Below are 19,741 nucleotides of genomic sequence, written 5' to 3'. Positions count from 1 at the left end.
ATTTAAAGAAATCGAATATTTAGAATACGAAAATACTAAAGTGATATAAATTCACGTAATTCAGAATTTACTTAAACATGTGTATTCCAATGGGTAACAAACTGAATCATTAATGTCACTACGTCCACATACAAGCTAGTCAAACCAAAACATGACTAAGTGGAGTAAACGAAAACTTGGAAAGATTGAATAAATATTATTAATATACAAAATACTAATCCATAAAAATTAAAGTGACTATGTTTGTGACTTAATTCTTGAACCACCCGCCCGATCTCCATCTAATTTTCAACATAGATGAGATTCGGGCCTGAAATGGCATTTATCGTTTCACACTTTGACGGCGCAAATTAGAGGAGGAGGATATATATATTATAAATGACCGAAATTAGTGTCGAATCCATGAGTTTCGAGGTCGCTGAGATGAACCGTGACACTTCCGTTGCTGTTTAAATCCAAATTCAGCCCCACAACTTGTTCAGGGGGAGGGGAAGATATATAAAAATGATCGAAAATGACCGATATCAGAGAGCACTTCAGTAATAATAAAAAGTGACTGAGTAACGGAACATATTACTGTTTTTTCATAATTTAACCTAGTGAAGCAGGTAATTGACGCTTGTATTATATAAAAACACTGTAGAGAAAAATAAAAAATGGAATTCCTACATAGTTACGTGGTAAATATTTCTGTCCTGTTTCACAATACAAATGAGGTACTGTCGGAGAAGCAAACCCAGTAACAATACTCTTATTCTTCTGATATAGCAGATATTACACTTAAATTACACCACCAAACTACCATTCGCTAATAAAAATGCAACAAATCCACATAAATTGCAGCTAAAAGAGCATTCACTTCCCTTGTTTGCCTAAAACTGAATGATATGAAGTTTTCTGGATGTAGGGAGAGGAACAGGGAGAAAAGGAGAAAATTGCTAAAATGTTCATTTCTTAATATATACTCATGAACTGTGGACCTGAAGTACTGACATACAACACTGATAAACTTTCTTTTTCTTCCACATTTGCTAAGCGAAGACAAATATTTTTACGCTACCCCAAAACATGTGGCTTCATTTGAAGGCCAATCTTGAAGGGATGTCGTCACCTTATATCGTCGAACGCAAGGAACGTTTTCAGATAACGTAATATCCTGTGGACTTCACTCTGAAGCAAGCATATAGGTTTTAGGGCATAATTATGATATGTGTGCGTTACACAATGTTTGTGCCAAAAGGGTTAATAAAGCCGCTTGTTTTCATTTCTGGCTTCTGACTTGAGTTCTATCACTTTCGGCTGAAATTAGAACAGGGGGGTAAAGTCATTACCATCGTTAGAAACACCTTAACGATAGCTCCTAAAACTTGACGTATTTATGTGAAAGTATGTATGTCATCTCTTTGAAGCTTCCCCAAGAGGATCTTGCTTGGAGTTGAAACTCATTCTAATGAATTCACCCGGCTTTAAGAGAATGATTCAGTGTAATTTCTTTTTCTCTTTCTTTCGCGTTTTCTTTTTATAAATCGTCAATTATGTGTTCCCTTTGGAACTTAATTACTATTGGTTTGAGTTGAAATCGGTGAGGTATAAAGAAAAGATTTTGAGTGCAGTATTTTGTATACCGAAAAGGATAGTTTTATATTATTTGATCTACATTACAATGATACATGTATGGGAGAGACTTGGTCACCAGAGCTCCCCACTCTGGCATTGTCACTGGCTATAAAGAATGAACAGTGGCTTGCTTATTAGTCCAAAGATGATTAGTTCCTAATTCTGTACCGCAAAATTATTATTTCCATCCATTTTACAAGAACCTAGATTAAACTGATTTTCAGCTGCACGTTTGAAAGTGGAAACTACTGTAACAAATGATCCCATGCTAATCCCAAAGTAGATCTTCAAGAATACATTCATAACAGTGAATATTTTTTTCTAATTTTTTTGAAAGTTTTCAAAATATGTCTTAAAACTAACTAATTCTATTGCCTATGGAACCCGGAGGTTCAATGCCGCTTTTTGAAGTTTCTGCCATTCCCCATTCCCGTTTCTCTTGGGGTCCCAATATTCGTCTCCTTATCTTGTTCTCAAATACTTTCAGTCTATGTTCTTCCCTCACAGTAAGCGACCATGTTTCGCAACCATACAGAACTATAAGCATGATTTTAAACTTCAATTTCCTCGACAGAATTCGCGACGACAAGAGATTTTGAACTGAATAATAACACGAATTCCCTGCTCTTAGTCGACATTTAATTTCTTCGTGAATATGGTTTTTGTCTCTTAATATTGGTCCTAGATATTTGAAAGTATCCACTTTATCAAAGTATTATTTAATATTTTAATGCATTCATAATTTGCCGTATTACGGTCCTGACGCACTTCCATGTATTTAGTTTTCTCTGCATTTACTTCTAAACCCATGTCCCTGCAAACGTTTAATAAAATCTCTGCATTTCTTTCTATTGTTCTCCTATCGTCCCCTATTAAATTTACATCAGCATATGCCATAACCTGGTGAATACCGTTCAACTCCAGGCCCTGATTGCTATCTTTGATTTTCCCTATAGCGTATTCCAGAAAAAAAAAAAAAAAAAAATAGTTGGCGACAACGCATCTCCTTGTTTCGGGCCATTCTCGACGTGAAAGCGCGTAGACAAAAATTTTCCTGCCCGGACTTTACTTTGGGATTCATTTAAACATATCTTAATTAAACTAATTAGCTTTCTCAGTATTGCAAGTTCTGTAAGAACGTTGTATGTTTCTCTCCTAACCGAGTCGTAAGCCTTTCTAAAATCAATAAATAGTTAATGTACCGGGGTATTGTATTCCCACTTTTTTTCGAGTATTTGGCGAATGGTAAATATTTGGTCGATAGTTGATCGATTTCGTCTAAATCCCCACTGATAATCTCCAATAATTTCATCTGTGTATGGGGTCAATCTTCCTAATAGAATATTTGAAACGATTTTATAGGATGTTGATAGAAGAGAAATGCCTCGATAATTATTACAGTCAGTTTTGTCGCCTTTCTTGTGAATTGGAACAATGATTGATTCTTTCTACTATTGTGGCAATTCTTCCTTGTTCCAGATAAGGAGAATGAGTTTGTATATCTTCCACAATTTTTCGCCCCCAGCTAAAATTAACTCAACCGGAATTCCATCTACACCCAGAGAAATGTGTTTCTTTAATTTCTTTGTAGGTGTTTCTACTTCTATTCGGTTGGGTTCTGGAATATATGGTTCTGCGATGTGTATCTTTTCTCCACGCAGATTAGTTTTTGGTTGCGTGTTAAGCAAATCGTCAAAGAAATCTTTCCATCTATTTAAGATGCTATCTGTATCAGTGAGAACTGCACCATCAGATTTTTTTAATATATAAGCACGAGGTTGATAGCCTTTCTCAAATTCCTGATCTCGTTATACATGTCCCGGATGTTTTATTTTTACTATTGTATTCAAGTTCCTTAATTTTAGCTTTCAAAAAATTGTGTTTCTTTATTCTAAAGGTTTTGTAAGTTTCCCGCCTTGATACCTGCGAAATTTTGTGTAGTTATTTCATTCTGATTTTTTAGCAAACGTAATTTTGCCTGTTTTCTCTTCTCTGCTAGTATAATGCACTCCTGGTCGAGCCATGGTTTGTTCCTGCGTATTTCCGCCTGTCCCAATTTTTCTTTTGCTGAAATTTTAATGCTATCTTTAATTTAAATCCTAATATTCTCAACACTAGTGCACTCCGAATCTTCTAAAACCGAGAGTCTATTCGAAACTTCAATCTGGTATTCCTCTCTTACCTGGCTCTCTTCTAATTTCTTTAAATTGAATCTCTCCGTTTTCGGACAATTAATATTACCTTTATTCAACGATAATCTCTCTCTTATTATCGCTGCTACCAGGTAGTGATCAGTGTCACAATCAGCCCCTCTAAACGACCTGACATCAGTTATTCTAGATTGTCTTCTTTTGTCTACTAAAACGTGATCAATTTGATTATGTGTTTTTCCGTCTGGTGATGTCCAGGTGTATTTATGAATGTCGCGATGTGGGAATTTTGTACTCTTCACGATTATGTTTTTGGATGTTGCAAAGTTCACGAGTCTAACATCGTTGTCATTACTTTCCTTATGCAGACTTTCGTTTCCTAAAATTGGTTTGAAAATATCCTCTCGGCCTACCTTCGCATTGAAATCCCCGAATAGAATTTTGATATGGTATCGCGGGAGTTGGTCACATATCCGTTCCACTTCTTCGTAGAAATTGTCTTTTATATTGTCATCCTTATCTTCTGTTGAGGCATGCACATTTAAAACAATATCACACCACCGTCCCTTAAGAGTAATAAAAGAAAGTCTGTCAGTAACAAATTCAACCCGTTTAATTGCTGGTAATATTCGTTTGTGAACCAAAAACCCTGTTTCTAATTGGTGATTCTTATTTCCTTCCCCGTAAAAGAATGTAAAATTTCCGGAATTCACAGATCCACTTCCTTCCCACCTCACTTCCTGAACTCCTAGGTCCATCATCTATTTCTCTAACTCACTCGTTACGGATTTTAACGCGCTTGCCCTATAAAGACTTCTAATATTCCATGTTCCAGATCTCGTCTTTTTTGTGAGGTCGTGCCAAGTTATCAGTCCTTGTCCGAGGTTTTTGTGAATGAACAAGTGCCTTCTCTTAAAGGATGAGGTTGTTAGCCTCAGCCAAACTCCCAAGCTGGAGGACCACTCCTAGTTGTCTGTCCGCGACTGCTTATTCAGTATATTCGCAGCTAAGCTATATATCTAGAGGCCTTCTCCTCGATCCGCAACCTGAGGACGTACCATACCGTTACTTGGTTCAAAATATGTCTTACTAAGAAAAATTCAAAATTTTGAATATTTCTTAAAATAAATAAATAAATAAATAAATAAAGTAAAAAATAACAACTTTACAGTGTTATATACCATCTTAAACCTCTATTTATAAGCTTTAAAGTGACACATTAAGGTCATTCACAAATTCGAATCAAACAAATGTCAAGCAATTTTTGGTAAATTTTGACAACTTTGGAGCCTATAACTTTGAAATCAGTCCACATATCAACCGAAAATATTAAAGTTGGTAATTTTCCAGTCGTACCAGGAACTGTACCAAATGTAATCAAAATCTGGCAAGTTAAGGTAGAATTTGCTTGAAAATTGTGTTGATTTGACATGAAATTGCCTGCTGTGGAAGAAGATAATCAACGGGATATAGTTCCACAGAGAATGTTAGTTTTCTTAAAAGATATTTGCTGAGAAAGATAGTAATTTTTGCCGAAACGTATACAGTTAAATAGTTTTGGATGCTTTTGGTCTAAGTATTTTTTTAATGAATAATAATAATAAAACTTCTTCGCTCCTTTTTTCTTGTGAAAGGCATTAGTAACAATTATTATTCACATGAACAGACTAAACAATTAAGAATATATAATATAAGGAAATAAAAGGAATATAAGGAAACGGATTGAATGCGAGATGCGTTACTCCATGACTATTCAAAAAAATACAAACGCAAATCTCAACATTCTTCTGACTCAACATCGTTTAACACCAAAAGAATCGAAAACAAACTCAACAATGGAGACATAAGAGGCGCAGTCAGATTACTAATTTCTGAAGATATTCATCGCCACACCTAATGCATCTGTTTTAGAAGCACTTAAGGAGAAGCACTCTTCACATTCAGACACCTTTTCGTTACCAGACCCTCCTAAAGATCACCCTAATATACCAAGAGTTTCAGTTTCTGAATTACGATACGCTGTAAAATCCTTCCCATCTGGATAAGCTGGAGGTATTGATGGTCTCCGTCCCTCGATTCTTAAGGATCTACTTTTACATCATGAGTCAGATTCAAAAGAAAGATTAACTACGATTCTAGAATTACTTTATTTAATCCTTTCAGGTAATATACCTCAGGAAATAAGACCAATCTTTTTTGGAGCATCACTTATTCCGCTTAATATGAAGAGCGGTGGAATTCGACCAATTGCAGTGGGGAACATTTGGAGAAGAATATCAGCAAAAGTAATATGTTCCAGAATTAAAGAATCCGTCGTAAGTTTCCTTTATCCGAACTAATTGGGAGTATGCGTTCCCAATGGAGCCGAAGCCGCAGCACATGCAGCTCGCATTTACTTTTCTACTCACCATTCACAACAAAATTCTTTTCTGAAATTAGACTTTCGTAACGCTTTTAATGAACTGAACCGAGACGCTATTCTACTCACAATTAAAACTAATTTTCCATCGATATATCACTATGTATATCAATGTTATGCGCAACCAAGTAACCTATTTATAGGTGATAAGATTATACTCGCGCAACGTGGAGTACAACAAGGCGATCCTCTAGGTCCTGCTTTGTTTGCCATGACAATTCAGTCCATAGTGTCTAGGATTAACACTGAATTAAATATCTGGTACTTAGATGATGGCACCATAGCAGGAGACCCTGACACAGTTATAAGTGAACTACACAATATTCGAACTATGGCAGCAGACATCGGACTACACTTAAATTTTATGAAGTGTGAAGTAGGATTTTTAGGAATTTCGCAAGATCAAATAGAAGTGTTATATTCACAATTTAAAAATTCAGCACCGGGAGTACAACTTATCACAACCTCGTCAGCCTTTCTACTTGATGCAGCCCTTTCACCAGAGGCAACACGTAATTTGTTAGTCGAGAAAACTAAAAAGTTAGATTTTTTCTTGTCACGTCTGGCCCTAGTCTCCGCACATTCAGCCTTTTATCTCCTTCGTGCGTCGTTCTCCATACCAAGAATAATCTATTTTTTACGCTGTTCTACTTCTTGGGGTGAAGTTCATTTACTACAGAAGTTTGACACCGTTCTGAAATGTGGACTGGAATCGTTACTCAACTGTAACCTAAATAGCAACGCATGGATACAGGCCTCCCTTCCAGTTGATTCTGGAGGTCTTGGTATTCTCGGGTTGTAGATTTGGCGTATCCTTCATTTTTAGCGTCGTTCTATGGCTCCCGGCATACCATTGAGATACTCCTCAACCAACTGAATGAGCCTCGAATCCGATGTCCAAGACTGCATATCTGACTGGTCTAACCTAGTTGGCTTAAGCCCTCCTGAAATAACGGGCAGAAGTTCGCAATCAATTTGGGACAAGCCAATCATCAAATTATATCAATCAGTGTTATTACAAGAAGCAGACAGTCAAGAGGATAAGGCTAAACTTCTCGCCTCCTCATCATCAATTTCAGGTGCTTGGCTACAGGCATTACCTTCACACACCCTAGGACTGCACCTTCCAAACGAAAGTTTTCGTATTGCAGTTGCACTTCGCCTAGGAGTAGACATCTGTGAATCACACAACTGCTCTAAATGTAGTGCATCAGTCAATCAGAATGGTCTACACGGTCTGTCTTGTATAAATAGCTCCGGAAGACATGTGAGGCATTCGAACGTGAATGATATTATCTGGAGAGCACTCACATCGGCGGAAGTTCCATCTGTTCGTGAACATGTGGGGTGTAACAGATCTGATGGCAAAAGACCAGATGGCATGACGCTGGTACCATGGAAGAGGGGAAGGATTTTTCTCTGGGATTTCACCTGCTCTGATACTTTCGCGTCATCTAATCTCACTCTTTCTTCATCTCGAGAAGGAGCTATTGCAGCCCGCAGAGAATGCGAGAAAAGAAGAAAATACAAACATCTGCTCGATAAATACATGTTCATGCCCGTAACCATTGAATCGAGCGGCATTTGGGGCCTCGAAGGGCTCAATTTCATCAAAGAAGTAGGCTAACGTATTGCACACCTTACTGGTGACAAGCGGGCTACTACTTTTCTGTAAAAAAAAGAATGTCAAATATATTCCAATAATTATATATATATATAAAAAAATATAAGGAAATGATGTTGGTATTGAAGTACAAATTCTTACTCAAGAGACCTTATTTCACATTGAAAATGAAATGAAATCTTTGAGTTTTACGTCCCACGCTTATGCCAGTTAGGCTAAAGGAGACTGTGATGATGAAAATGAATGAAATGGTGGAATGAAGAAAGTGGGAGGAAACGGGAGAATCCCCAGAAAACACACGAGCACGGTGTTTGTCCATCACAAAGTCCACACGGCCCGAACTGGGATCGAACCAGGGACCCCAGGCTCCGGAGGTGAACGCTCTACCACTGAGCCACCGCATCCCCTTAATGTCACATTGTCTGCTTCCAAATTTCTACTTTGTAATTGACTGCTCTAACTGTGCGTTGGGATGTAGTTAAGAATAATGTGATAATCTTTTCTTTCCTGTAGAGGTTTCATTCTGGTAGATAAAAGTTCCACTTCTTGTAGGCTAAGTCTAAAGAAATCTCTTTAAGGGGGGGCATGGTGGCTCAGAAGTAGAGCGCTTACCTCATGTGCGTAGAGTCTCTGGTTCGATCACCAGCCAAGTAAGTTTGTGCCAGACAGCACCGTGTCCATGGATTTTCTCGAGGTACTTCCGTTTCCTCCCATATTCTCATTCCACCGATTCTTCCATCATCATTCACTTGTTCTAATCATCGTCTCCCTTAGCCTAAAGGTGACAATCGTGGGACGTTAAAGCAAAAGATTGTGTACATTAAGTTTTCCGGACACACATACCGATTAATAACAGTAAAATCGAATCTTCTTCTGTCTCATTCTTAACCCCTAAACTTTTCTCACCCAAATCGATTCAGTGGAGAACAAGTAATTGTGAGTTGGAAAGGAACCGAAATAAACCACTGCATAGTTTTCCATCAGTTTGGATAAGTTTGACATGTTCCTATAGTTCGAACTGCATGAAGAGCAATCTTATCAATAGCCTTAAAGGTATTTACTTTTGTTCCTGCTTAAATTCTATAGATTGTTCGAAAATAGTAATAATAATAATTCAACGTCGAATTTTCAGTGATCACTGACTTCATTTTCAAGACGTAGGTAAGGATCAGTGTTTTGGTAGGGATAAAGAGTTGAGTTGAGTTTAACGTCCCGTTCAGCAGCGAGGCTATATGAGACGTGGACCTACAGCTTAACGTGGGATCCGAACCACATGAACTCCCGCCGAGAATCGAACCGAAGTCTCCCACTTCAAAGGCGCGTGCACCAACCACTTTGCCACGAAGGAGCTCTGGTAGGGATAAACAATGTGTAAATTATATATTTACACTCATAAATAACAACAAATCGATCCTCCATAGAATAAAGATCTTTGATGTTTCTTCTTCGTTAGTTGTTGGCCATGGTGAAGTTGTTAATCATGTTATTCCAATTTTTGTCCAGCGTGCCCATGTTCGAATTTAACTGTACCACTGTTTTTTCTCAGCTCCAAGTTTCGTGCCTGTTCCTTTTCTGCGTGCACTTTAATAAGGAGAGTAGCAGCTGACTATGACGTCACAGCATTCCCTTGAATATGACTGGTCTAGACTATAATAAGTTTGAATTTCCCAAGGAAAACTTGTGCCTATGCTATAACTATTCTATCAGGCCTTGTTTTCATACTGTCAAACTAAACACAATAACGTACTATATGATAATATATATAAGAAACACACAATCACGTAACAGTTTCAACACAATAACTGTATCTTCATCAGACTTCCACTCGTTCTGGCTACTCGGAAGTTGGTTACGTCTTGCATACCTTCTGGTGATTAACTTTTAATTAGGCTCCGCCCCTTCATTGAAAAAGTAACAGTTGTGTTATTCTACTTTCACTTGTTCAGCTGCACACTTGTCCAATTAAAAATGAACACTTTCGTTAGATATATTGTTTCCTTTAATTATCCTTGCTTATGTTTACTTGTTTATTCTTCCTTTTCCTTTCTTCTTCAAATAAAATTCTTTCTCATTCTTTATTTATAGCAAATTCTACATTACAATTTATCACTTTGTCTTCTGCCTTCATGATTCCCCTAACGTCTTTCCATTTTCTCACTAATGTCCTGTTTTCTGCTTCTATGACCTCTGCTCCTTCCCACACTATCTTGTGGTTTGTCTTTTTCTGATGTTTACATATTGCGTTGTTGTCTCTTTTCAATCTTATGCCATGTTTCTGCTGCTTTATTCTTTATTCCATCTTTTTTCTTTTGTTTTTTCTCTCCTGTGTACATTTTGTTACAGTTCATGCATCTCACTTTATACATTATTCCCCGTTGACCTTTGTCCACTTTTGCTTTTCTATTGTTTTTTCTGACTATTTCAATTATTCTGCTTCCTCCTTTGCTCTATGTCCTAACTGTAGTTTTGCGAAGTATAGCACGGCTCTTTATCCTCCCTGTTTCTTTGCCTAGGCTCTCTATACCAAACCATTTTTTGTGACGAACACCCTAGTAGCCAGAAGGAGTGGAAGTCGGATAAAGACACAGTCATTGTGTTGAAACTCTTACATGTTTGGGTTTCGTATATTTTTACCACATAGCCTTGCTCAGTGTGTTGTTGTTTTTAGCTTGCCTATGCTAGTAGTCGGGAATTTTTTGCCCATTGATTTGAGAACACGTATAAAAGATGAAATACAAAGAGTGAAAAAGTGAATGATTGGGCCGGAATCTTTGCTGTACCATGCCAATGCGTTAACCAGTACACTACTCAGTCGGCTCGCTGAACAGCCATTCTCTCTCTTTCTTGAAGTCGGGGTGCTTCACTCAGACCACGTAACTTGTATCACAACTAGTCTTGTGTTTGGGCAATTCAGTATCCACATTCAGAACACCTCTAACGGTTGTATGATATTAATAAATTGAAAAAAACAACGGATTTTTAACACACGAATTCCTATATAAGTGCGAACTCAATGTTCACCCTTTGTGTAACATTGAATTCGTATCTTTAGAGGAGTTTGTGTGTTAAAAGTTTGTTGTTTCTTCAGTTCGTTAACGTGTGGAAAACTTATTTTTTCTTGTTTTGAAATAGCGCGATTTATTTTGTAGATGAACTGAATGTCACACGACTAGGTTGAGTTCGATTTTTTTCAAATTTTGTAAGGTAGAAATTCACTGAAAGGTAGCATGGTCGAAGAAAAATAAAAATAGCGCAGAATACCTGCTCTTTGTGAGTCTAATGAATCTTGTAGCAGAATTTAGTATGTGTGATTTAGGTTCTTCCTTCGTTTACTTTCTATGACTATTTTCTGTATTTTTTAAAAAAAAATATTAAACTCCATGAGTTTTGCTATTTAATCATTCTCTTTCTTTCTAGGATGGATTCATTCATTTGTATTTTTTCATCAAATGATGGACCGTGAGTCGAGATCCTAGAAGGGGTTTGGGTAAGTGAACTCTTAAATATATCTTTATAATATACACAGATGTTATGTAGCGTTTTTACTGTTGAGCTATATCGAGTTGTATTTAAAGAACTGTAGATACGACGGGGATGGCCGTGTTTATAGCGTGGACTATTGACATAAACATACCTAGGTGGTTAGAATTGAATTTTTCGTGGCGACGTGATTTTAGTGAGCCCTCTATGCTATCAGCCAGGTGAAGACATTGACATCCGACGTTTTGAATACACATATTGTATTCATCTTTAGGGATTCTTATTAAGAAGAGGCCGGAGATACGTGACAGTATATATGGTGACTATGAATGCGAGTTTGTGATTGGCTGAGGGGATTGCTGGCTCTTGATTAGCTGTTGTTGTTTCTACGAGAAATGGCTTTGTTGAACGCCTGGTTTTTGTTCCTGAAAAGGGCGGAGCATATAGGACTGAGTTGAAACGCATTGTCTCTATTGAGACTGTTCCTTTCCCATGAGATAGCTATGGCTTCCTTTATTATTCTGTCCCGAAAATTGCTGCACTTGGCACTATGGTGGTATTTGTAAAATCGAGTCTGTGGCTCAGCTCTAAGCTATGCTCAGTTAGTCCTGGCTTTCTGGATTGCTGAAGTCTTATGTGTCTTTTGTATTCTTTGCATCGTTGTTCTATGGTACGTCTAATTTGCTCTGTGTATGATCTGCCACATTCACATGCTATGCGATATACACCAGGAGTAAGCAGGTGAAGGTTGTCTTTCACTGGTTTGGGTAACGATCTGATGTTTTCTGGAGGTTTGCGAATAACTCGTATGCCATCTCTAGCAAGTATTCTGCTGAGTTTGTTAGAGATGTGGCTGGTGAGTAAAGATAATCCTCTCTCTTGACTTTTTTGATCACTGTTTGGTAAGTAACGGCCCCTTTTATGGCCATGTTGATATTTGTAAGACTGTAGCCCTTCTCTTCTATCGTCAAACGAATGTAATTGAGTTCCTCTTGTAAACTTTCGTAGTCACTTACGGAGACTGCTCTGTGGGCCAGGTTGTTTAGCACTGTACAGCTTGTACACTTACAGTACACTTAAAATAGCTTATACAGTTAAACAGCCATTAACAGACACCTCGATAAGACAGACCGGTAAGAATATATGTATTTTACGGAACAGAACATTCTATTTCACGGACATATTCAGATTATACGGGGAGCTCCTCCGTGGCTAAGCGGTTAGCGTACGCGCCTTTGGCGTGAGAGGCCCGGGTTCGATTCCCGGTGGGAGCGCATGTGGTTCGGATTCCACGTTAATCAGTAGGTCCACGTCTCATATAGCCTCGTTGCTGAAAAGGGACGTAAAACTCAAAAAATCAGTCAGTCAGATTATACGGAGTCCCTTCTTCCCCCTTTTCCCCTCAACATTCTACTAACATGCCATATTACCTCTTCATAACGGATAGAGACTACTATTATGAATTCTAATGTGTTTATCGCACTGAAAGCTTAAGAATTCTGTAGTTTAAAAATAAAAATAAAACAGTATAGTAGACAGAAAATTCATTTCAAATGGTTTAGCTGTTTTCAAATGATGATGACAAACCACATCGACTTAAATGTGGAGGAGAAAAAAAGAAAACTATAGACATTGCTCCCTTTCCTCTCCCTTAAAAGCTGAATTTTCGAAAACGCAAGGACACATTTCTATTTATTTTTCGTAAGAAGCTCAAATACAGAGTTTACCTTCTTAACTTAAATGATTCATGATATACTATACTTTTGGCATAACTTTGAACCCGTGGTGGGATTCGCAGTTCGCTCTCACCAAATAAATTTGATTAAATTAGATTCGATTGATAATATTTGTCCGAATTTGCGTTTATTTTACTATTATATATCAATTCATTTTTTAAGTGCAAGTTTTTTCTCTTCTAATGTCGAAATTATGCACTTTCGGATTCTTTTATTATTATTATTATTATTATTATTATTATTATTATTATTATTATTATTATTATTATTATTATTTATTATTATTATTATTATTATTATTATTTCTTCACAGTTTTATATATTTTATTATGACAAGGTTTTGTCTGTACGAGATTTTGAACTGCGAGTTTTGACCACGCGAAGTTTTAGGCAGCGAGGCTGCCGCTGCGATACCAGCTTCCAGCACGTGTATGGTAAAATGTGTGTTAGTATTCGCGCATGCTTAAAGGAACTAAGGATCATATAAGGCAAAAGTCACAACTTTTACACTTTCCAAAATGAATATAACAAATGACAGTGTTAAAACGTGAACGTTAGAAGTATTGGAAATAGAAAGAAATTAAAAGTTTTACCTGACATAACTTTTAACATCGTCTTATTCAAAATCTGTCAAAATGAACAGACAATACTCAATTGCAAGGGCAGTTCCAAAAGTTCCCGGCATGACGCTAAAATATCGCGCCACTTACAATAAGCCATTCATGGTATATAGTGCCATCTATGGAAGAAATAATGTATTAATTTCAACCGTCTAGCTGCGCCAGTTCGTTGGAGGTAGTCGTTTGAACCAGTCCTTGTGAGTCGGGGTCGCATACTGCATGAGGATGCACTATTCCATACTCCGTTGCTGCCAGTGCTGCAGGGCTGTATCGTAACTGTAGGGTGCATGCTGTATATCATCAAAATCACAATGTTTCAGTCAACGCACGATGACTAATCCTGTGTCGTCTTTATATTTTTGCCTTAAAAAGTTGATCGTATTCATTTTTTACATATTCCGTTCTGCCTAGCGGAATTTTTTTTTTTCGTTTCTTTTTTTTTCCGTCAACGTGAAGCTACGTGTTACCTTAAGGAAATAAAATTCTTGTCACAAAATTAATTTGTATGAAATATTCTTTTACCACACAAATTCCTTTCCGTCACCTATACATGATTAAGGTTAATTTTTCATTCTGAGACCTAAAATCACAGATCCACTAATATGGCTCGGTTGTCTTTTTAATTTTGAATATCTGGTGATCTGTCATGAACTCATAAGTAAGTGATTGTAATTTCAACGCGTTAGCTTTCGATGACTTAAACGAGCCTGTCGTCTCCTTATGTGAAGATTATTGCTTACCTGAGTCATTGGTAAATTATTAGCACTTACGAGTAATGATTTAATCGTGGCAATGTAATAATTCCACCAATCGAGGATAGGTGGATTTGGAATTTTAAGTTTCTTCACCAGGATTCTAAAGATCCAATTATTCATTAGCGTAAAATGATTTACTCTAATTAATATTTTGTACTTGGGGTCGTTACAAAGGCATAAGCCTCACAGCATTTTCCGCCATGCTGATATGCGTTAGTGGCATTGTTATAGGGATGAAGCTAGGGCTTAAAATACTACAATATATATATATATATATATATATATATATATATATATACAATATAATATAGCTGTGGCTTGGGTCTAAAAGGGCCAATGTCACTTTTTGGAGAAAAAAAAATGATGTTCCTCAAATTTTAACGCCTATAAATGGATATTTTCTTGTGCAAGAATGGCAAATGTTAATATGAATGGTGTATATATTCTAAACTATTTCGTGTTGACACATATACTGGAAATAACTATATTCCAGATGTCAGCCGGTTCAAAAATGAACCCCAGTCTGAGTTCTAATTCCACTGCGATGTCGCAGCATTAGACAGCAACTATATAAGAATACACTGTACGATGAACACAGCATCTTAAAAGTCAGTTTTCACCCTTTTATCTGGGAAACTTATATCCTAATAAGTTTACTTGCCAACATTTTAAAATTATCAAAATTTGACCATTTCGATATTAGACGAGTTCGCGTGGCAGCTTAAAATGATTAAATGGCAAAAAAAGTTTCTATATATGTATATTTGAAAAGTTTTTTTTGTAAGACAAAAATTTCGCACAACTACCACGTAACCACGATTTAACATGACAAGCAAGCAAATTTCAGAATTTTACGTAGCAACTACCATTTCGAATAGGGACCACATATAAATGTCATAGTTGAAGTAAAACGTTTGTCTAACACCTTTCAAACATATCCAATCCCCTTTGCAAGTTAAAATTTATCAGGGGCCGCGGTGGCTCAATGGTAGTGTTCACCTCTGGTGCATGGTGGCCCTGGTTCGAGCTCAGCTTGCACCAAGTGAGCTCTTCTCATCATCACAGTCTCCTTTAGCCTAGCCAGCATAATCGTGGGACGTTAAACTTGGAAGATTTTTTAAAACATTTTCAGTTGTCTTCCCTTTGGCATCGTCACTGGTCGAATTCTGTTACTTCAAAATGTCGGTCACTCAAATCCGTGGAACACAGATTTCGGTATTTTTCAGAAATATCCGTTTCTTTGAGCTAAAGGGGTAGACCCCGACTGTTGTGACATCTGTTGAGAATATTATCACAGTTCGTACATATTGGTTGTAGTTCGAACTCATAGTATGTGAATTTGTAGGGCTCATAGCGAGTCACTTAGCGTGTGATTTATGTTTTGCATTGGCAGTTTTCTAAGAAAAATATAAAAACAAATGGAAAAAGATAGAAACTTGTTACTCATTACTCTTCTGAAAGCTTCAGTACTTGCTGTCACATGTGAAACAGTCAGCTTTATTCTCACTTCAGCTTTTATTCTTTCTAATGCACAGTGGATGGTTGGTGGATGCTTAAGCTCTCAAGATGGGGTTGAGAACCCTTCTGTGTCTATTCTTTCTTCTATCATAATAGTCTTTTAGTTTTCTCTCGTATTAGTTAACGCTCCGCTCAACGTTATGTGTGCGTGTTTATGTGGTTCATCGTGTTCGTCTTGTGTTATGCTCCTTGTATGTTCTTCTTAAGAGTAGGTGATGAATTTGAATATTTCATGGCTTTGAGAACTCTCAATGCTAAGTTAAATGTAATGTCTGAGATGAAGAAATTCGGAAATAGGCCAGAACTGGTTCCACTTACTCAGAAGCTTCTTACATCTGGTAAGTCTGCTTACAGTAACTGCAAAACATACTGAGAAAAGCTAAGAAAGGAGGAAGCTCAAAAAGAAGAAGTAAAGAAGAAAAGATGAAACAAAACAACAAACAAAGAGAGAGGTGATGGAGAAATTGACAAAGGAAAAAGGGGGCATGATGAGATTGTGCTCACTTTTTGGTGTGCTTTTGGTCACTTTTCAACTGAGATCAAACCACTGTGAGCTCTGGAATTGGTAATAAACAGTATTGTGTCAGTGCGTTTTCTCGGGTTCCCTATTTCCTCCTACATTGTTATTCCTTGATTTTTCCTAGACATTCTTTCGGTAGTCATTAATCTCTTTAGCCTATAGGACATAAACGTGAGACATAAAACAAAATAAATAAATAGAATGAAATAAAACTTACTGACCAGAGCTCCAGCAAACAATGAGTAATTTCCCAACGATTTTATGTTCTCTTTATTTTGTAATAATCTAATATTTAGAGCTAAATATATGTATGTTTGTCCCGTATACAAATTTACACCCTTAAATCGTTTCAAGTGAAATTTGGAATCTTTCTCGGGCTAGCTATTTAACAAGTCTTTGTGCGTGCTCTCAGGTGGAAATAAGGGAGTTCACAGAGTAGAAGGTGGTTTAAAATTTATGCTATAAATAAAGTATCTCAGTAAACTCTCAACTTAGGGAGATGAAACTCAGTATGAACATATGAATTCCTCATGTACACGTATATTAATGAAACGAGGGAACAACCAATTTAAACTTATTTTTACACACCTGATCCTCTGTTGGTGCGAATTCAATAACACACAAGAGTGAAAAAGTGAATGGCTAGACCAAGACTCGAAATCCCGGGTTCGAGTCCCGTTCGTCAGTCAGTCCCTTTTTCACTCTCTGTGTGTTATATAAATTCTTAATTTAAAATAACTGGACACATATCCTAGCGTTCTCGAAAATTCCCCATCTAAAGTGATAGAAGGGCAGCTTCTATTAATTTTAATCATCTTAGGAACATCTCAATTTACGTAGATAGATCTTGGTATATAAGTTCATCATTAAAAATAATTGAAAAGTTTCCTAGCGGTTTCGAAAATTCTGCTTCTAAAAGGTGAGTGGAGGGTAGAGACCTGCACGGGCCGAATTTTTCGGCCCGAGCTCAGTCCAGCCCGAATGTACCTAGGCCCGGCCCATCCCGGGCCCGAAAATTCGGAGATTTTCGGCTCGAGCCCGGTCCAGCCCGATAAGTTTTTTAAAATTTCTGACCCAAGCTCGGCCCGGGCCCGATAAATTTTAAAAGTTTCATTTTGTAACATTTTTCATAGGCACACTTCTTCAACATTTGCCTTTATTCTAATTATCGTTTAACGAAAGTCAATAATTATTAAAGAATTGCAATTAATCGGCCCCAGCCCGGCCCGACCTGAAGAGAAATCAGTGTCGGCCCGCCCAAGCCCGGCCCGGCCCAAAGAAATAACAGAGTCAGCCCACCCGTCCCGTGCAAGTCTCTAGTGGAGGGGGGGGGGGACAAGGAAGTATTTCAGCTAATGTGTAAATAGCTACAACTTCTTATATTGTACCCGAGCTACACCGGGTACTTCATCAGCTAGTTGTTTATTATATAAGACGAGAAAGATTTCTACGATAAATGCCATAACCATACCTTTTTCTACATTTTTTCCCTCACTGATACTTACAGTCTGTAGTGTTGATATGTATAGGAATCAGGTTATATTATCAGATCTTCGGTAGCAGAAGGTAACTCAGCCGTGGTTGCCGTAGCGTTTCAGTGAGTTCCATAACGATCTCATTAAGAGGTTCACGCTACAAACAATGCATGGATTGTGAAAAATGGGAGAAAAAGTAGCAAATACAAGTTAGTGGTACATTAAATAAATAAATAAATAAATAAATAATAATATTTAAAAAAAAAAAAAAAAAACAGGTCGAATGGTTGAAATTGGCCAATATTCCTGATACTATAACTTAAAATTATAGTCTGATGTAGGAAGCTACTGTCCATGCTGTAATTACCTGAGGTCCATGGTTCGTATATCTTTATTTTTGGAATAAATCAGCCGTTCAAATAGCTTTATTTGTACATGTCTCGACCTGTAAATCCGGGAGAGATGCTAAGATTTTTTAAAAATAAATTTTCAAGAAAATGATTTTCCGGCAACCTATTTGTGTGCCCTCAATAGGATTATGGTACAGGTACCTAGATGAAATGTTTCCAAAGGTTATAACACGACCTGGACCATATTTTGCCAAGTTTCAGTGACATACGCTAAGTAGGTATGAAGATAGGAACATTTTCGAAATCTGTTAAACATTTTGAAATAAAAATACACTTGAGAAGTTCCTGCTGTAGTAGATTGATGGTTCGTACGTCATTGTCTTCAGAGTGATGCAGGGCTTTCGAATCAAACAATACGCATGTGTCACGATCAATAAATTCGGGAAAATTTTACGAAAATTTCCTTAGAAAAACAAAAGACATTTTTTTCCTAATTTGGACGCTCTTGACGAGCCCCAGGATCAGGTACCTGCACCAAAGGTACTCCCCCCGCCAAAAAAAAACCTACATATCCTAGGATCAAAAGTATCCGGACACTCCCAAAAAGTTTTTCATATTAGGTGCATTGTGCTGCCACCTACTGCCAGATACTCATTATAGTGACCTCAGTAGTCATTAGGCATCGTGAGAAAGCAGAATGGGGCGCTCCGCGGAACTCACGGACTTCGAACGTGGTCAGGTGGTTGGGTGTCACTTGTGTCAGAAGTTTGTACGCGAGATTTCCACACTTCTAAACATCCCTAGGTCCACTGTCTGATGTGATAGTGAAGTGGAAACGTGAAGGAACACGTACAGCACTAAAGCATATAGACCGACCTCGTCTGTTGACTGACAGAGACCGCCGACAGTTGAAGAGGGTCGTAAAGTGTAATAGGCAGACATCTATCCAGACCATCACACAGACATTCCAAACTGCATCAGGATCCACTCCAAGTACTATGACAGTTAGACGTGAGGTGAGAAAACTTAGATTTCATGGTCGAGCGGCTGCTCATAAGCCATACATCACGCAGGTAAATGCCAAACGACACTTCGCTTGGTGTAAGGAGCGTAAACATTGGGCGATTGAACAGTGGAAAAACGTTGTGTGGAGTGACGAATCATGGTACACAATGTGGCGATCCGATGGCAGGGTGTGGGTATGGCGAATGCCCGGTGAACGTCATCTGTCAGCGTGTGTAGTGCCAACAGTAAAATTCGGAGGTGGTGGTGTTATGGTGTGGTCGTGTTTTTCTTGGAGAGGGCTTGCACCCCTTGTTGTTTTGCGTGGCACTCTCAAAGCACAGGCCTACATTGATGTTTTAAAAGCACCTTCTTGCTTCCCACTGTTGAAGAGCAATTCGGGGATGGCGATTCCATCTTTCAACACGATCAAGCACCTGTTCATACTGCACGGCCTGTGGTAAAGAGGTTACAC

The 19,741-nt window shown here is 37.7% G+C and overlaps 1 protein-coding gene across 8 annotated transcripts in view; it reads left to right on the top strand.

Annotated features, from left to right (window-relative positions):
• Positions 1-19,741, top strand: part of LOC145687851 (mesoderm induction early response protein 1) — a 127,729-nt gene that overhangs the window by 12,833 nt on the left and 95,155 nt on the right. For all 8 annotated transcript variants that reach the window (XM_081761325.1, XM_081761324.1, XM_081761327.1 and 5 more), the window contains exon 2: positions 11,228-11,297. The gene's annotated coding sequence lies outside the window, so the exon portion shown is untranslated. The remainder of the gene's footprint in view (positions 1-11,227; positions 11,298-19,741) is intronic.

The sequence above is a fragment of the Thermobia domestica genome, chromosome 6 (genome assembly GCF_964235325.1).
Source record: "Thermobia domestica chromosome 6, izTheDome1.hap1.1, whole genome shotgun sequence".
Taxonomy (NCBI): Eukaryota; Metazoa; Arthropoda; class Insecta; order Zygentoma; family Lepismatidae; genus Thermobia; species Thermobia domestica.
Note: the sequence above shows the minus strand (reverse complement) of the source record. Positions and strands in the feature narration are given on the sequence as shown.